The sequence below is a fragment of the Rana temporaria genome, chromosome 4, assembly GCF_905171775.1.
Source record: "Rana temporaria chromosome 4, aRanTem1.1, whole genome shotgun sequence".
NCBI lineage: Eukaryota > Metazoa > Chordata > Amphibia > Anura > Ranidae > Rana > Rana temporaria.
This window is the reverse complement of record NC_053492.1, coordinates 351,352,660-351,369,603: the sequence shown is the minus strand read 5'-3', so window position 1 is coordinate 351,369,603 and position 16,944 is coordinate 351,352,660.

Here is a 16,944-nt window from a genome sequence, read left to right as displayed (position 1 = left end):
GCTCAAGGGTGTTACCCTGGATTGAGTTTCGGTACATGTCAGAGTAGGGAGCCCTGTAGAGTAGGGCTCATATTTGGTGACAGATAGCCAGAATCAGAAAGACTTACGCTGGCGTATCTACAGATACGCGGCGTAAGTGTAAATATGCACCGGTGCATTTATGTTCCGTACCCACAGAACAAGATACGCCTGAAAATAGGCTTCCTCCGACCGACTACACTTTCCTACACCGGCGTATCGTGGGCGCGTATTTACGCTCGACGCGTCTTGCGCTCACATTGATTTCCTATTCAAATATGCAAATGAGGGAGATACGCCGATTCACGCATGTAAGTGCGCCCGACGCAGGCTACGCGCGGTGCGCGTAAGTCGTACATCAGGCCTAAAGTTATTCCATCAAAAAGCTGGAATATCTTTGCACCAGGCGTGCACAGGTCAGCTGGAGAGCAGGTACAGCAGCACCGTTACGGACGAGCTGAGCAAGCTAAGCACCCACACTTGCAGGACAACACATCTGTGTGCCAACATGCCAGGGGCAGCCGTGGTCCTAGCACTACTAATGGGTCCACCGACTCGTAGGAGGGCACGGTAGAGGATATACCGCACACGCATGGACGTCTTTGGCATGGGTGATTCAGAGGTGTATCGCATCTTCAGATTCAGCCCTGATGCCATCCTAGAATTAGCCACAACCCTGCATGATCACTAGCAAGACACATCGTGCACATGCAGTGCAGCCACTGGTCAAGGTCCTGGCAACACTGCATTTCCTTGCAAGTGGATCTTTTCAGCGTACAAGTGGAGTAGTGGCTGGGATGTCACAATCCACCATAAGCAGATGTGTGCACCAGGTTGTCCCCGCAATCCTCAAATGCATGTCCCACCACATCATCAGACCCACCCATGAGCATCTGCAGCAAAAGGCAATGGAGGATTTCTACAGAATTGGCAGATTCCCAGGCACTGTGGGGGCCATTGATTGCACACATGTGGCACTACGGCCCCCCCGTGACACAGAGCACATATACCGCAATCGTAAGCATTGGCATTCCATCAACGTACAGGTGATAGCCGATGCCCAATGCCTCATATGGCATGTCCGTGCCAAACACCCAGGGTCCAGTCACGACAGCTACATATACAGTCAAAGCACCATCCCAACGGATTTTGAACAGAACGTGTATGGGGACAGCTGGCTGGTTGGTGAGTGACATGGGTGTCAGGCATGACTGTCCGACCCCATGATGCAGACATCACAAGGGGCACATGCATGACTAACATCCTCCTGTCTTTTCCCTTCCAGGTGACTCTGCATATGCACTTGGACCCCATCTCCTGACTCCATACCGGACTCCCCAAACCACAGGAGAGCAAAACTACAATGCTGCACACATACGTACCGTGCAGTGGTTGAACGCACCTTTGGCCTCCTGAAGACCCGTTTCCGATGCCTGGATAAGTCTGGGGGGACCCTGTTGTATTCCCCAAACTTTGTGTGCCAGATCATTGGTGCATGTTGCGTGCTGCACAACTACGCCATGAGAAAGGGCCTGGAGATTGACCTACGTGATGACCTGACCCCCGAACCACACAGTCCCCCCCTAACCGAGGGTGGCCCGTCTGCTGAGGGAGCAGCAGTCAGGAGACAACTCACAGAAGACATGTTTGCATGTTAAACACACACATTCATCATGGCACAAGGAGAATGCACGCATGCACACCACTGTGGTCCCTAGCACACACACATCACATCCACATCACATTGGATTAGCCCAAGTCCACCATGCAGGACTTGGGAGCAGCAACGCCACGCCAAGGCTCCAATTATGTCGCTGTACACTCATACCACATTCACACGGGTCGTGGGGATAACTTCTCCCCAACGACCGAGGGTGACACCCCTTACTGGCAGGAGTGTCACCCCCCCATTCAAACACTAGTCACACTGTAGCCAGCACTCCTCACTGTGTGCTTAAAAAAAAAAAATAAAGCCACTTATTTGGGCTGACGGGGGCTGTGCCTGGTGGCAGGTTTCTGGCTCCTCAGCTGCCTGGGGGGAGCCTGGGGTGGGGGGTGGGACATCTGGAGGTGGCTCATCCCCGGGTGTGCCACTCCTGGCAGGTGATTGGCCACTGTTATGTGCCATCCGCTGCGGCTATATCCCCCATATGCCGGGTATGTTGGCCCTGGTCCAGGGCTATTTGGTCCTGGACACCGATAGATACACACCTGGTCTTCCTTGCCGCCTTTCTTGGGGCAGAAGACTCTTGCGAGCGGGTGTATGGTGAGCCCCTTGAGGGGGTTCCCCTGCTGGTGGCAGACACAGAGGGGCCTCCCCTGATGGGGGGGGGGTGTTGTGAGAGGGCCCAGGCAGAACAATGGACTCCTCTATAATCAGGCCTATCTGCCCTAGGTCCACCGACTCCTCCACCACCTCCTCGAGAGGAGAGGTGTGGGCACTCCCCTCCCCCGCTGGATCTTGGGCGTCTTGCTGAGGCTGCTCCGGGGACGATGTGGTGGGACGGCCACTGGCAGCAGATGGGCCCGCTCCCTCCTGCACATCTGTGGACACAAAGCAGTCACATGTTGGGGGACCCACACACTTGTCACATGTTCCCTTCCACCCCCTCACATGCTACACACCGGATAGGGGATATAAAACACTTACCTGTCCTCGAGGCATCATCACGGGAATCAAAGCCCTCAACGCCCTCCAACTGTTCCCTCTGTATACACCGGGCGACCATCTCCTCATCAGGGGTCAAAACAATATTGCAGGGTGGTCCACCCTGCTGAGCTTTTGTATTCTGACAGCGGGGAGGCTTCTCCGATGTCAGAATACACTGATAAGCATTGCAGGCTATACCCTGCAGTGCTGATTGAGCAGGGAATATCCGACAGGGCGGTTGTACAGAAGTCGATCTACTAATTGATCAGCTCCCTTGCCCATAAATAGATTGAAATTTGGCCAGTCCCTGACGAAACGGACAAATTTCGATCCATGTATGACTGACTTTTCTCCTTTTCCTCCTTCTACACTACCTTCTTTTACTTCACCTCCGCCATCTCTATCTCTTCCTTCTCCTTACCCTATAACACCTCTGCCTACTCCCCTATTTCCTCCAATTTAAGACTAATCCTGCCCTTCACCTTCATGCAAAGCTTTACTTTTTGTCTTAATTTCTTAAAATCAGCCCCCTCTTCAAAGGCTCAGGCTCAGGCTTTTTCTAGTTCTTTGATGTCCATTACATTGAGCAAACCAATTAATTTGCAATGAGGCCTCAATGCATGTCCCCACAAAAAAAGCCAGCTTATTTTTGCCAGTTCTTATTGCATACTTGAGGCTACTTTCACACTGGAGAGCCTGGAGAACACTGGAGAGCCCTCTGGCTTTCACACTGGAGTGAGAGGAGCGTCTCTTTCAGGGCGCTTTGCAGGTGCTATTTTTAGCTCTATAGCGCCCCAGTGTGAAAGTAGCCTTATGCTACACTGATGCTGCATTGAAAGCATGTGTGAACGCACACTACAATGCATGCCCACAAGTGTGCAGCAATGTTACTTTTTTACTTTTCTGTCTCTTTAAATGCTGACCTCACAATTTTTTTAAATCAGTAGGAAAATAATAAATTATTTTATAGAATGGCAAAAAATAAATACTTCTACAAACTATATTCCTTAACATATCAGAGAGCATTTTTTGGGCATTAAAAAAATTTTCTTTTAATTTGTGCAAATATTTCACAGACAATATGTGACATATTCCTTACTTTTTCTTTGTGAAATTGTTTTTGGGAAATCATAATGTACCATGTCAAATTTCTATTAAAATCAACGTCAGAGACATTGGCATGGTTTATTAAAGCTTGTGTGCAAAAGACAGGCATCAATCATGTGAGGACAAACAAATGACATTTACTGTGTGCCTGCATTGCATGCAGACACGTACACAGGTTACTGTACAGTGTATATAAGCTGAATTTACTAACAGGTGTGGTTTGCTATGAAATGCATGTTCCAGCATCCAAACGTACACCAGCCTAAAATAAATGTGCTTTGGGATATAAATGACCCCTCTTAGGGATTTTCATGCCCCGTGGGAACAAAACCACGTTAAGCGATTGCTAATATTGTTACAACGACTCTGTCAGGGGATAACAAAGTTATAAAGTCACTAACCATGCAGCATTACGCTTATGAGCAGATGAACAAAGGGCAGTTCCAGAATCATAAAACTTTAGCCAGGCCAGGGTTATACACAGAGATCAGCAGATGAACAAAGGGCAGGACAGGAGTGGGGGAAGGTGGACGTGATCAGGCTACAGAGCAGGGATGCCAGGGAGCAGGAACACAGGAGGGACAGGATCAGGATAGGATCAGGATCAGGATCGGGTACAGGCTCAGATAACAGGCTAGCAGGTCAGGGCGCAAGAACGATACCAAGGCAAGCATGTGAGTGCTTGCCGGATATTTATATGCATGCCTGTAATTAGCCTCAAGTGACACCTGATTGCAGGAGGTGCTGTCTGCTCCACACTGCCGGGAGACACCCACTAGTGCAGGCCTCAATATTTCCACTCGCCTACTTGCATTTTGCGAGTGCAAAATCGTTTCTGGCGAGGAGCTGGGAGTGGGGGGGGGAGCGTGGGTACCGCCGGCATGCAGGGATTGATCGGGAGCCGTTCTCCCATCAATCACCCTGGGGAAGAGAAAAGCCGCGGGATTACATAGCTGATAACCCGCTGTTACAGTTTACTTTACATTGCTCCACTCGCGGTTACACACAGCCCCGCCTCCTGACCCCGTGCCTGTATCATATAGACAGAACACATCCCAGCATTGGACTGGCATTCTGTCAATCTGATACAGGCACGGGATCAGGAGGCGGGGCTGTGTAACCACACGCGGAGCGGAGGGAGCTGCAATGTAAAGTAAGCTGTAACAGCGGGTTATCAGCTATGTAATCCTGCGGCTTTTCTCTTCCCTCTTGATCGATGGGAGAAGGGCTCCCAATCAATCCCTGCATGCCGGCGGTTCCCGCGCTCCCCCCCACTCCCAGTTCCTCTTCCCCTGGGGCTATCCTCTGCACAGGTGAGCAGAGGCTACAATCGTGGGCACAGTGAGCAAAAGCTGAAATGGTTGGCACAGTGCGTAAAGGCTGCAATGGTGGGCACGGTTTGTAAAGGCTGCAATGGTGGGCACAGTGGGCAGAGGCTGCAATGGTGGGCACAGTGGGCAGAGGCTGCAATGGTGGGCAAAGGCTGCAATGGTGGGCACAGTGGGCAGAGGCTGCAATGGTGGGCACAGGCTGCAATGGTGGGCACAGGCTGCAATGGTGGGCACAGTGGGCAGAGGCTGCAATGGTGGGCACAGTGGACAGAGGCTGCAATGGTGGGCACAGTGGGCAGAGGCTGCAATGGTGGGCAAAGTGGGCAGAGGCTGCAATGGTGGGCACAGTGGGCAGAGGCTGCTATGGTGGGCACAGTGGGCAGAGGCTGCTATGGTGGGCAGAGGCTGCAATGGTGGGCAGAGGCTCCAATGGTGGGCACAGTGGGCACAAGCTGCAATGGTGGGCACAGGCTGCAATGGTGGGCACAGTGGACAGAGGCTGCAATGGTGGGCACAGGTGTGGCTGCACTGATAAAGTTTGTAACTTAATTTGCCATAAAACATGTACATGTCATTTCATGAGATAATTTGAGGGCGTGTTTAGGGGCAGAATTAGGGGTGGTGCAGGGTAGGGATTGGTTGGGTCAACTGGTGGCGAGTAACCCTTAAGGCCTGGCTAGTAGCGCAGGACTTGAAATCTAACAGTGCCACCAGCAGGTGAATCCTTCCACTACAGATCCTGAGTGTTAGAAGACACCTGCTGGTGGACACCGGTACAGCGATCCACCGAACCGACAGTGCCCCCCAACGGGTGAACCCTTTCCTGACACTGTGATGATAATGCGCACTGGGCACCCCAAAAAGTTGTGCAATAGGGCCCAGGACAGCCATGTTGTTCAGAATTCCTAAGTCAGCCAAACCGCTTTTTTGTAAAATAAGTGATGCATAACAGCAGTGACCCCCTTTCCAGAATCCCAAAAAGTGCATCACCTATAATCACAACCTCCTAGCTGCATTTTTTTAACAAGCAGCATTGCTCTTTGTTGAGCACATACAGTAAGTGATACAAAGATAACAGGTATCCAGATAATAAAACATATCAAAGAGGGGAAGTCATCCCATCAATTAAGGCATAGTGGTGCATCACAAGGAAATACATAAGAAACACAGACCTACAAATTACCAGCAAAGAAAAGAAAACAAGTATAGACTCATCCCATGCGGGGACAAACATTTAGCACTCCAACCATGGTTGCCAGATTTTTTCATATTTCCATGGGCAATTCCTATTTATATATGTTAATTTGTACATAGGAAACACCCCATTTTAGGACATCTGATTCTGTGTTTCCAACCGTAGAAATACTGAAGAGAACAGTAGTCACAGCAATCACCTGGCCGAAGCCAGGGGCACAAACTTAAACATGTAGACTTCCATACAGTACAGTCATCAGAAGCCCCTAGTGCAGCCATCTCCCCCTACAAGCAAAGGAGGTAAAAATAAAGGGCTGATTCAAACAGGTAGCAAGATGGCAGAAGTTCCACTTCAGGGTGCAGCAACCATAAAAGGTAATGACAGGTAACAAATATCAGTGTTAATTAAAGCAGAAAGCCTCTGTCAGGAGAATCATTATCACCCCCGCGGCGGCAGGGATTCCAGCAGTAGCATCCCTTGTGTGGAAAAAAAACGGGCTGTCTCCCCGTCCACCACCCTAAGCTTAGCTCGGAAGAGGATACTGTTGTGATGGAAGTACTAAAATGAATATGTTGTGTTATGATTACTTTTCTCCTGAGCTACTCCAATGTTACATATGTATGTGTGAAAATATATACTACAAGTGTTATATTCCTTAAGTGAAACGACAGATTATAATGTTTTAAAGACACAGTACATATCAGCTTGAAAGGAGACAAAGAGCTATTCAGCTGTCATCCCCCCTCACTCCTCATTCCAAAGTCCCTCCATCGACTAAAACAAATATGGCGATTGTGGAAGGAAAGAATGTGCTATGAGGGCTCAATGCCAAATATGGACTTGCAAGAACAAACCACCCCTCCTCCTTCTTCTTCCTTGTTTCACTTATGTCGATATATGACTCTGAAAAGAAAACCCCTGTAAGTTTCAATGGGGATCCCTGTATGACACAAAGGCATTTGTGCTAATTAGAGACTTTTGAAACATGTGCCACGATGCCAAGAACAGACGTCACAGGGGCGTGTAATAAGGGACTATATATGGACTAAGCCAATGAAATGTGTTCACGTGTATGATGTCATTCTGTTTATAAAGGACCAATTAAAAAGTCCAGCCCTCTCTCTCTCTGTGGCTGAACGTTGGAAGGTGAAGATGTAGACTGTTTTTCTCTCTGGTCTGCATGTTTCACTATTATGATTTGGATCAAACGTCAGAAATGCGTTTATTCTCTGGAATTGGGCCAGAGTACCACTACATCAATTGGCGCAACCAACGTGTACTTTGTTTTATTGGGGAGATGCAGCATCCTGAGATGTCGATGGAGCGCGTCTGCGGATAGAGACAGGCTGATCACCTTCATGGATGCGGTAAGAAACGTTTATTTTGTGCTTCTTGCCGCAGTCCACTTCCGTGCAGGCGCCCTTCATTCTCTCGGCCTTTGTGCTGCGCTTTCCCGAGCAAAGACGGGTAAGTTCTTGAACAAAGTATCTTTTTAAAGAGGACCCGTAATCCCTATTCTGCCGGTTGATATTATATGTTTTGTGTTGATTTGAATGAGGCCGTTTCAGCGGTTATCTGTATGAGAAGGGGGTGGCACAGTTGCCTTGTCTGGCAAGCAGAGTGGCAGTGAGGGTGAACCGTGAGTGTCACAGATGCCTTACCACTCTGTGTGTGAAAAAAAAAACACACCCAGATTTATAGATGGTGCACTAACTATTATAAATACAAATATGTGATATTGAGATCGGCTTCTCTTTGCACAGAGAGCGATTTAGAGAGGGTGGCAATGGTCACAGATGCCTTGTCCTTTCTGTGTTAATATAAAAGGGAAGCAAATTTATGGTGTCAATGCATATTTGCGTATATAATATTTACCTCCATACAGAAGAGAGGAGCACAGAGTGATTTAAAGGGGTTGTAAAGGAATTTTTTTTTGTTCATAATAAGCATCCTGTACCTGCAGACATTCCTCTTTTCACTTCCTCATTGTTTGTTTTTGCTCAGAAGTTGCTCTATTTCTTCTCTGTTCTGTTCACTTCCTGCTTGTCTGATTATTACTCACCACCACGATGGGAGGCTTTACTGCGGTGGTGAGTAACGTGCTCACCCCCTCCTGGGAACTACATCTGTGCGGCAGGACGCTCTCTACGTGTTAGAGGCTTCAAGGAAGTGTGAATTACTGGGCGTGCCGCAATTCATACTGGGAAATGTAGTTCTTACATGAACAAACGATGCAAACCAGGAAGTGAATGAGAGAACAGAATCATTACACTATTCTGTCTGTCTACCTTGCAGACAATAATTTTAGGCAAAACATTTTTTTCCTTTAGTGACCCTTTAAGGGGGATGCATTGTCAGCTCTATGTGTTCACTTTATTGCTGAAATAGTCATATTCTATCTGTGTGTGTGTAGCATAATGCTTGTCTGACTGCGTCTCTGGTCTATAGTTTGTTTCTGTCATGAGCTAAAGTTCTTTAAAGTTAAAATACATTAGTTTCCTGCCCCGTAAAAGTTAATTTCAAGGAACAGTCTGTGTAGCCCTGTTTGCTTTGCCTGCTGCCAGCTTACGGAATCTCCCCCCTTAACCCCCCCCCCCCCCACCTCCTCTTGCTTGTCTGTGTGTTTGTTGCTAACCCTTGTGTGCTGCTGGAAAGAAATTCCCCATCCCTCCCACCTTTGTGTCTCCTTGAACAGGAGGTTTTAAAAAAAAAATCCTATTGACAAGCCTGGAGTGTCAGTCATCTGTCTGTAGATTCTAGGAGAAGCTAGGTTAACCATATAGTGGCCGAGACATACAAAATAACACATTGGGAAAAAGGGTTTTAAAAGTAGGACTGGTAAAAACTGTTTCTTTGTTAGATAAATGTATATGAGTTTTACATTTTTCCTGGCATAAGCAACTGGTAATATTGATGTACAGTATAGGAAGGAATTAGAGTAACTCACAATGCTTATCTTTGAAGCTTATTTTCTTTTTACGCTGAGCTTAATTTAGATGTTAAATGGTGAATAGCCTTTACTGATTTTTATCATTTTATCGGTTAGATTGTGTGATCTGTGGGGCCCTGTCTGCAGGCCAACCTCCCCTTTTGCCACTTAACGCCCCTGCCATCTCAGCTGAGACAGCCTTACATTACCTACCTACCCTGATGGTGGTATGTGACTCACGACCTGATACATATATGGCTTGTTGCCTGTTATACTGTGGTGCCCACGGGCTGTTCGGTTATTGCCCCTTCAAGACCATGCCTGATGCCCCGGCTGCTTTCCCTGTCACCGGCTGTTGTACCGAGTGGTGATCTGGTCAAGATTTATGCTGCTGTGTGAATGCTGAGAGCAACACCACTGCTATTGTGGTAGCAGGGGTTCTGCCCGCATGCTGTCCTGTGCTGGAGGACCATCCCCCTGCGAACAGGCCGTGCTCCAACCTGCCCCAACCCCATGTGCTCAGTATTGCGCTACCCCCTCTATCCCCTGTGAACACAGATGGCATCCTCTCCTGCCCGCCGCCCATTGCCCATAGCGGATTCTGTGCTCTGTGGCCCACCGGCCCTTCTTCTCTCCTTCGTTTTGTCCAAGGGGGAGTATCGTGCCATGTCGTTGGACAAACACGGAAGGAAGAGAATGATACAGACCAACCTGCTCCTACTCTGGATGAACATGATTGTTCTGAACTCATGAAGGTAGAATCCGCTTATTTACCCTCTGTCCTGTGTGCCCTGACCCCAATGCCTTAACTCACCTTGTATGTTGATGGCTCCATGGGGTAACTGAGGTGGTAGAGAGTGAGTAAGGCCCTGCGTTCACTGCTACAGTTACAAAAGAAATATGGAAGGTCCTGGGTACCACATTTACGTTTTTTTTCACATACCATACCACCCTCAAGCATATTGTACAGTATTCCCCAAGAGGGGAGCATTCATTATCCCATTTTGAAATCTTGTTTGAAACAGTCTCTAGACTAGGTTGTTATTTACCCATGACAGTTGCAATTACAGTCTGATACTTTGAGAAATTATGTGACAGCTCTTGAAAAATAATTAACTAATACCCATTGTGAGGATGGGACCCTGTGCTGTGGGAGAAATGGCTGCTTTACGCCAAATTCTGTAGAGAAAAACACGTTAATGGGTCAGCTGTGTTTTGGGCTTTTTAAGTCTGACCTGAACAGCATTCAGGGCCCCACCCCACAGACAGGAAGTCTGTGATAGGAGTCAGGTGACTCCAAAATCTCTGTGAGAGAAGTCACAGAGTGGATGCATCTCTGCAGGAGGCAGAGGTCATTACTGTTGGAGCAGCAAGATATAAGCTAGGTGTGTGCTAAGCTGCAGCAGGACGTAAGCTAGATGGGCGCTTATGTCTGAGAAACTGGTAGTTCTGAGGAGCAGAACTTGGGGCCTAAGCTAAAGGCCTGAAACAGCAGGATGGCAAATGTGAAAGCCGGGAGGCTGAACTGTTGATGTTTTTCCAAGATACAGAAATGGTGGAACACCCCTGCGAGGGCTGCTTTTGTATCTGTGAATTTTGATGTCGTTTAAATAAAAGTGGGCTACCAGGCCCTTAAAAAAACTCCATCTGGATTGGCATACTCGCTGAAAAAACGCACCTAACATTGGAGTCTGATCCCCCAATCTTACATATGGTGGAGAATGCGGGCAGTTTGGAAGAGTTCCAGATCCACGCATACCAACAAACAGTGAGTAGAAAGCAACCGTGCGTTTTTGGCAGCAATGCTATGATGAACAGCCAATATGAACTGGAAGTTAAAAGTTTTCTGCTGTGAACTTCTGTTAGCTGTGTGTGGCAGTCAGGAGAACTGCATTGCACAGGAGTTCAATTAATGGACTGGACTTTGCATACAGGTGGTATACCTGTGGAAGTGAGCTCTGAGAAGACATATCCATTTGGGAAAGCCCAGTGAATTGATGGTTCAAGTGGAATCGCAGAGAGTGAAGTCTGCATGTAAAAGTGTGCTGTTTTGCAAGTCTTGGAGACCGTACACCAACATTTTTCCTGTGTTAAGAAGGAACTGTGTGATAAACCATTGCCCTGTTTGCAGCGATGGGACGGTCAAATCGCAAACAGAAAGCAATATTTGCTGAAATGAGAGACAGGACTTTGTGGCTGGAGGGTTTGTTGCCGACAGAACAAGCCCCAGACCCGTGCAAAAAGCACTTGGCTGTGCTGAACCAAGCCAAAGGGAAAGTTCCTAGAGTTCTGTGTTTAGATGTGGCATGCCTAGAAATAACTGAGATGTTGTTGCAATTGGTGAAAACCTTTCCAATGTACACCTGCATGTATCCACAGCAGAGGAGTGACGTGGTACTGCGTAGTACCAATCGGTGGACACAGGGGGTACAGGCGTTGTTAGGCAGTGTTAATGAAAATTGGTTGCTGTACTATTGGTTAATTTTGTGTAAAGTTGTCTCACAGTTCTCTTCGAGAGTGCTTCCAGCGGCGGTTGTGTGCAGAAGGCGCTCAGGAGAATTGTTAAAGAAATCATAGACATAGTGGAAGTCTCTTCGTATGCTGATGTGATGGGATGTATTCCTACTGGTGCGGTCCGAGGTACGGCTGAGCAGTGGTTGGTACAGGGCACGCATACTGTCTCACCCTCTAGACCTCATGTAAAGGAGGGTGCTCGGAATGGACGTGGCAGTAGTGGGAATTCAGTCCATCTCTCGCAAAGAGGTGCAGTTTGAGGTACCCGGAGACACGTTGACAGGAAATAACAGTAGTGGTAACTAACAAAAACGTGTATGAGAAGCACTGTAGAGCACTGTCAGACAATTCTGAGCAATTCCCTCTGCCTGGGAAACACAGATAGTGCTGATCTGTGAGAGCAAGGAGGTGTATGTGTCTGGACCGCTTGATTGCTGCTGTCTATTGAGGGGGTATTGAGAGTGAACTGCAACTCCTTTCCATCCTATTGCTGAGGCTTGGATCTCGCTGCTTAATATCAGTGTTCCACCCTGAGTATCCAGAGGATTGAAAGGCCGTGGCTGGGCTATAGCCAATTGCAATAAAGGCTTGCCGTTTGGTAAGCAGCTTATTCTTACGGTGGAGGATTTGCACCAAATGCATGCATGTCACCTGGGTGTTCGAGGTTTGACTAAATTTAAGAACCTAGTGTCATTCATCAAGCAAACCAAAGGCTCCATCTGATGTTATTGCCTACATGGGGATTTCACCAATTTGCACTCATTGACTGTTTTTGATTTTGAATGTATTAGATTGGCGCGGCTTTTTTATACCATATATTGCTTTGTTTTTCCAACGTCAGCTGCTGCCTATAGACTCTGTGGTGGAAGCGCGGTTTTTTGTTTTTCCACTTTTGTTTTTCCATAATTCTGAGCTATTGGTTGAGGTACCAATGGACACAGAAGTGGTTAAAGAGAGTGGTATGGAAAAATGTGCGTTGGTAGGACAATTGCTATCGGAGTGTTGGACAACAGGGGGCGATGTGAAACTGCGGGACTGTCCCATAGGGATTAACTGCTTGCCTGTAGGTGGGCCCTCCATAGACACTGTCCTAGCAATCGAGTTGAGTAACCCTTTGTGGAACAGTGCCAGTGAGGTTACACAGAAAGGTGTGGTGTTGTTCTCAGATGGTTTGGTTGCCAAAGGTAACCACGTGGGGGTTAGTGAACCTGAGAAACAAATGTTGTTGGTTAATGTTGAGTCAGGTAGTGAGAGAGGTCAGTCCCTGACAGACACCGTGAAAGTAGGTCCCCAACAGTCCCAGGAGAGTAGGTCCGTGGGAGGAAAAAGAAGGATCTTGAGGCCAGCAGATAGAAGGGGTAGAGACATTAGTGGAAGCACACCCGGAAGAAGATGTGGGTGGAGTGCCCCTTTAGAGAAAAGGTTGGGCAGGTTAGGACTTCTGCTGCTGATAGTTGGCACAGGGGCGCCACGGTGAAGTGTTGGTGGCAACATACCCGAAAAACATGGGCCTACGCAGCCTATGGCTGGCCTTGAGGTTTCCCATTGGTGGTGGGGGGTCTATGTGTTCCTCCCTCCGGTTCGAAACAGGAGGGGAGGATATGTGAGAATGGGACCCTGTGCTGTGGGAGAAATGGCTGCTTTACGCCAAATTCTGTAGAAAAAAACACGTTAATGGGTCAGCTGTGTTTTGGGCTTTTTAAGTCTGACCTGAACAGCATTCAGGGCCCCACCCCACAGACAGGAGGTCTGTGATAGGAGTCAGGTGACTCCGAAAGCTCTGTGAGAGAAGTCACAGAGTGGATGCATCTCTGCAGGAGGCAGAGGTCATTACTGTTGGAGCAGCAAGATAAAAGCTAGGTGTGTGCTTAGCTGCAGCAGGACGTAAGCTAGATGGGTGCTTATGTCTGAGAAACTGGTAGTTCTGAGGAGCAGAACTTGGGGCCTAAGTTAAAGGCCTGAAACAGCCGGATGCCAAATGTGAAAGCCGGGAGGCTGAACTGTTGATGTTTTTCCAAGATACAGAAATGGTGGAACACCCCTGCGAGGGCTGCTTTTGTATCTGTGAACTTTGATGTCTTTTAAATAAAAGTGGGCTACCAGGCCCTTAAAAAAACTCAGTCTGGATTGGCATACTCGCTGAAAAAACGCACCTACCATTGGAGTCTGATCCCCCATTCTTACACCGTGTCATGGGCGTCCGCTGAACTTTTTCCAGGGGGGGGCATCATTTTACGGTCACCTATGCTCCGCTTCTTTGACAATGTCATTATCCCATAAAGCGCAGGCATGTGCCCATGATATGCAGCCTCACTGTGCTGATCAAATGTACAATACAGAGGGTGTACAGTATGTGTATATAGAAGGGGTGGATGGTATTGGTATATAGAGGAAGGAAGGTGGGTATATACAGCTCTATATACAGGACAGATGATGTATATCTGCAGTCAGTGATGATGGAGGAATACAGGAAGGAAGATGGGTGTATATAGCTGTATACAGGACAGGACAGATGATGTAATCTTTCCTATATCTGGCACCCCCCCCTTCACTGATCATACCTGTATGCACTCAGCTGCCCCCCTCATCTGTATATATGTCTGCCCCCCCCCCTCCCTGTACACAAACAGCCTCCTCCCTTGACTTGTACTCACAGCCCCCACTTGTAAGGTCACGGTGGTCTTCCTTCTCCCAAGTCCTGTTACCACATGTCCCTTTGAAAATACATTACAGGCAGCAAACAAACATGAGGGTGCACATATAGGAAGCAGCCAGAGGTGGCAGTAAAGAGCTCTGTAAGCTCCGTGTGGAGCCGACTCACACAAACACAGAGTCAGCACAGCTACAGATGCGAGCATGGCAGACCCTTGCTGATTCCAGGGGGGGTCACTCGCCCCCCCTTAGCCCTATGAGCAGACGCCCATGCACCGTGTACGAGTATTTTCTCGCATTTCAGGTTCTAATTTAGGTACCGATATTCACTGTATACTCCCTGGTGATTGGGTGATGATTAAGAGGTTCCTTCGAAAACATTCTCTGGAGATGAGATATGATGGACTGTGCCACCCGCATCAGAATGAAACTATATATCTTTTTTTCATATATGTGTGATTGTGATCACTGGGAATTTGTGGGTTGGAATATAGCTGATAAACTGGGGATATAGGCTCTGATATATACCGTATTTATCGGCGTATACCGCGCACTTTTTTGCCCTAATAATCAGAGCAAAATCGTGGGTGTGTGATATACGTCGATACCGGCTTACCACGCTCAGTTTGAACGCCTCCGCTGACATATACCAAGCGCAATACACTCGGGTGCATTCGGCCAGGCTCAGCTTTGCTCATGGTCACCCTCTGTGACGTTTATGTGTGAGAAGCCGAGCCTGGCCGAATGTACCCGAGTGTACTGCGCTCGGTATATGTCGGCGGAGGCGTTCAAACTGAGCGCGGGAAGCGGGGATTCGACGGAAGACATCGCGAGAGAAGCCGGGAGGACACCACCGAGGCCGCAGACGGACGCCGGACCTGACAAGGCCGCCGATGGACGCCGGGCAAGACACCAAAACTGTAAGTAATAAAATGTTTTTTTACAGGAATTTCAGGTCAACATTAGGGGTGCGCGCTATACGCCGGAGCGCGCAATACCCCGATAAATACGGTAGATGCCAGAGGGGTCCCGGATAGGTTTAAAGCAAGAGACCAAGTAACTACAGGTTTTGAGTCCCATAATCACTGTGATATATTCCATAGGGTAATTAATTAATTAATGTCAGAGTGTAAAAAAGTTCTTTAACCACTAGCCGACCGCGCACCGCCGTTCTACGTCGGCAGGTCGGCTCGGCTGGGCAAGAGCACGTAGTATAACGTCCTCTCTCTCAGCCGCCACTAGGGGCGCGCGCCCCCCGCTCGCCCCCGACTCCCGTGCGTGTGCCCGGCGGGCGCGATCGCCGCCGGGCACACGCGATCGATCGGTACAGAGCGGGGACCGGGAGCTGTGTGTGTAAACACACAGCTCTCGGTCCTGTCAGCAGGGGAAATGCTGATCTTCTGTTCATACAATGTATGAACAGAGGATCAGTGTTTCCCCTAGTGAGGCCACCCCCCCCCCCACAGTAAGAACACACCCAGGCATACTTAACCCCTTCCCCGCCCCTAGTGTTAACCCCTTCACTGCCAGTGGCATTTTTATAGTAATCCAATGCATTTTTATAGCACTGATCGCTATAAAAATGCCAATGGTCCCAAAAATGTGTCAAAAGTGTCCGAAGTGTCCGCCATAATGTCGCAATACCGAAAAAAAAAAAAAAATCGCTGATCGCCGCCATTACAAGTAAAAAATATATATTAATAAAAATGACATAAAAATACCCCCTATTTTGTAAACGCTATAACTTTTGCGCAAACCAATCAATAAACGCTTATTGCGATTTTTTTTACGAAAAATATGTAGAAGAATACGTATCGGCCTAAACTGAGGAAAAAAAATGTTTTTTTATATATTTTTGGGGGATATATATTACAGCAAAAAGTAAAAAATATTCATTTTTTTCAAAATTGTCACTCTATTTTTGTTTATAGCGCAAAAAATAAAAACGCAGAGGTGATCAAATACCACCAAAAGAAAGCTCTATTTGTGGGAAAAAAAGGACGCCAATTTTGTTTGGGAGCCACGTCGCACGACCGCGCAATTGTCTGTTAAAGCGACGCAGTCCCAAATCGCAAAAAGTACTCTGGTCTTTGGGCAGCAATATGGTCCGGGGGGTAAGTGGTTAATGAGGAAATTAAGTTTAATATTGTCTGTAAATGTTTTTGAATATTTTAGCCTAAACAACTGAAAATTTGCTATTATATGTCATTCAAAGCACAAACATGGGATCAGAACAAAGTTTTAAGAGGAAATTATTGGTTAAGATTGTGTAAAGAACTGTTTAAAATTCAGATAATGGTAAACAACATGGGGGTAGATTCACATACAATGGCGCATCTTTATGCCGGCGTAGCGCATCTTTTTTCCGCTACGCCGGACCAGCGCGGACAGGCATGTACTGTATTCACAAAGATATTTCTCACCAAGATGCACCAGCGGGTCGTTTTTTAGACGGCGTAAGGCGGCGTAACTGTAAGTGGGCGTCACCCCATGCAAATGATGCTCCGACCGTGGTGTAGAGAGATACGTCGGGCGCATCTTAAACCGA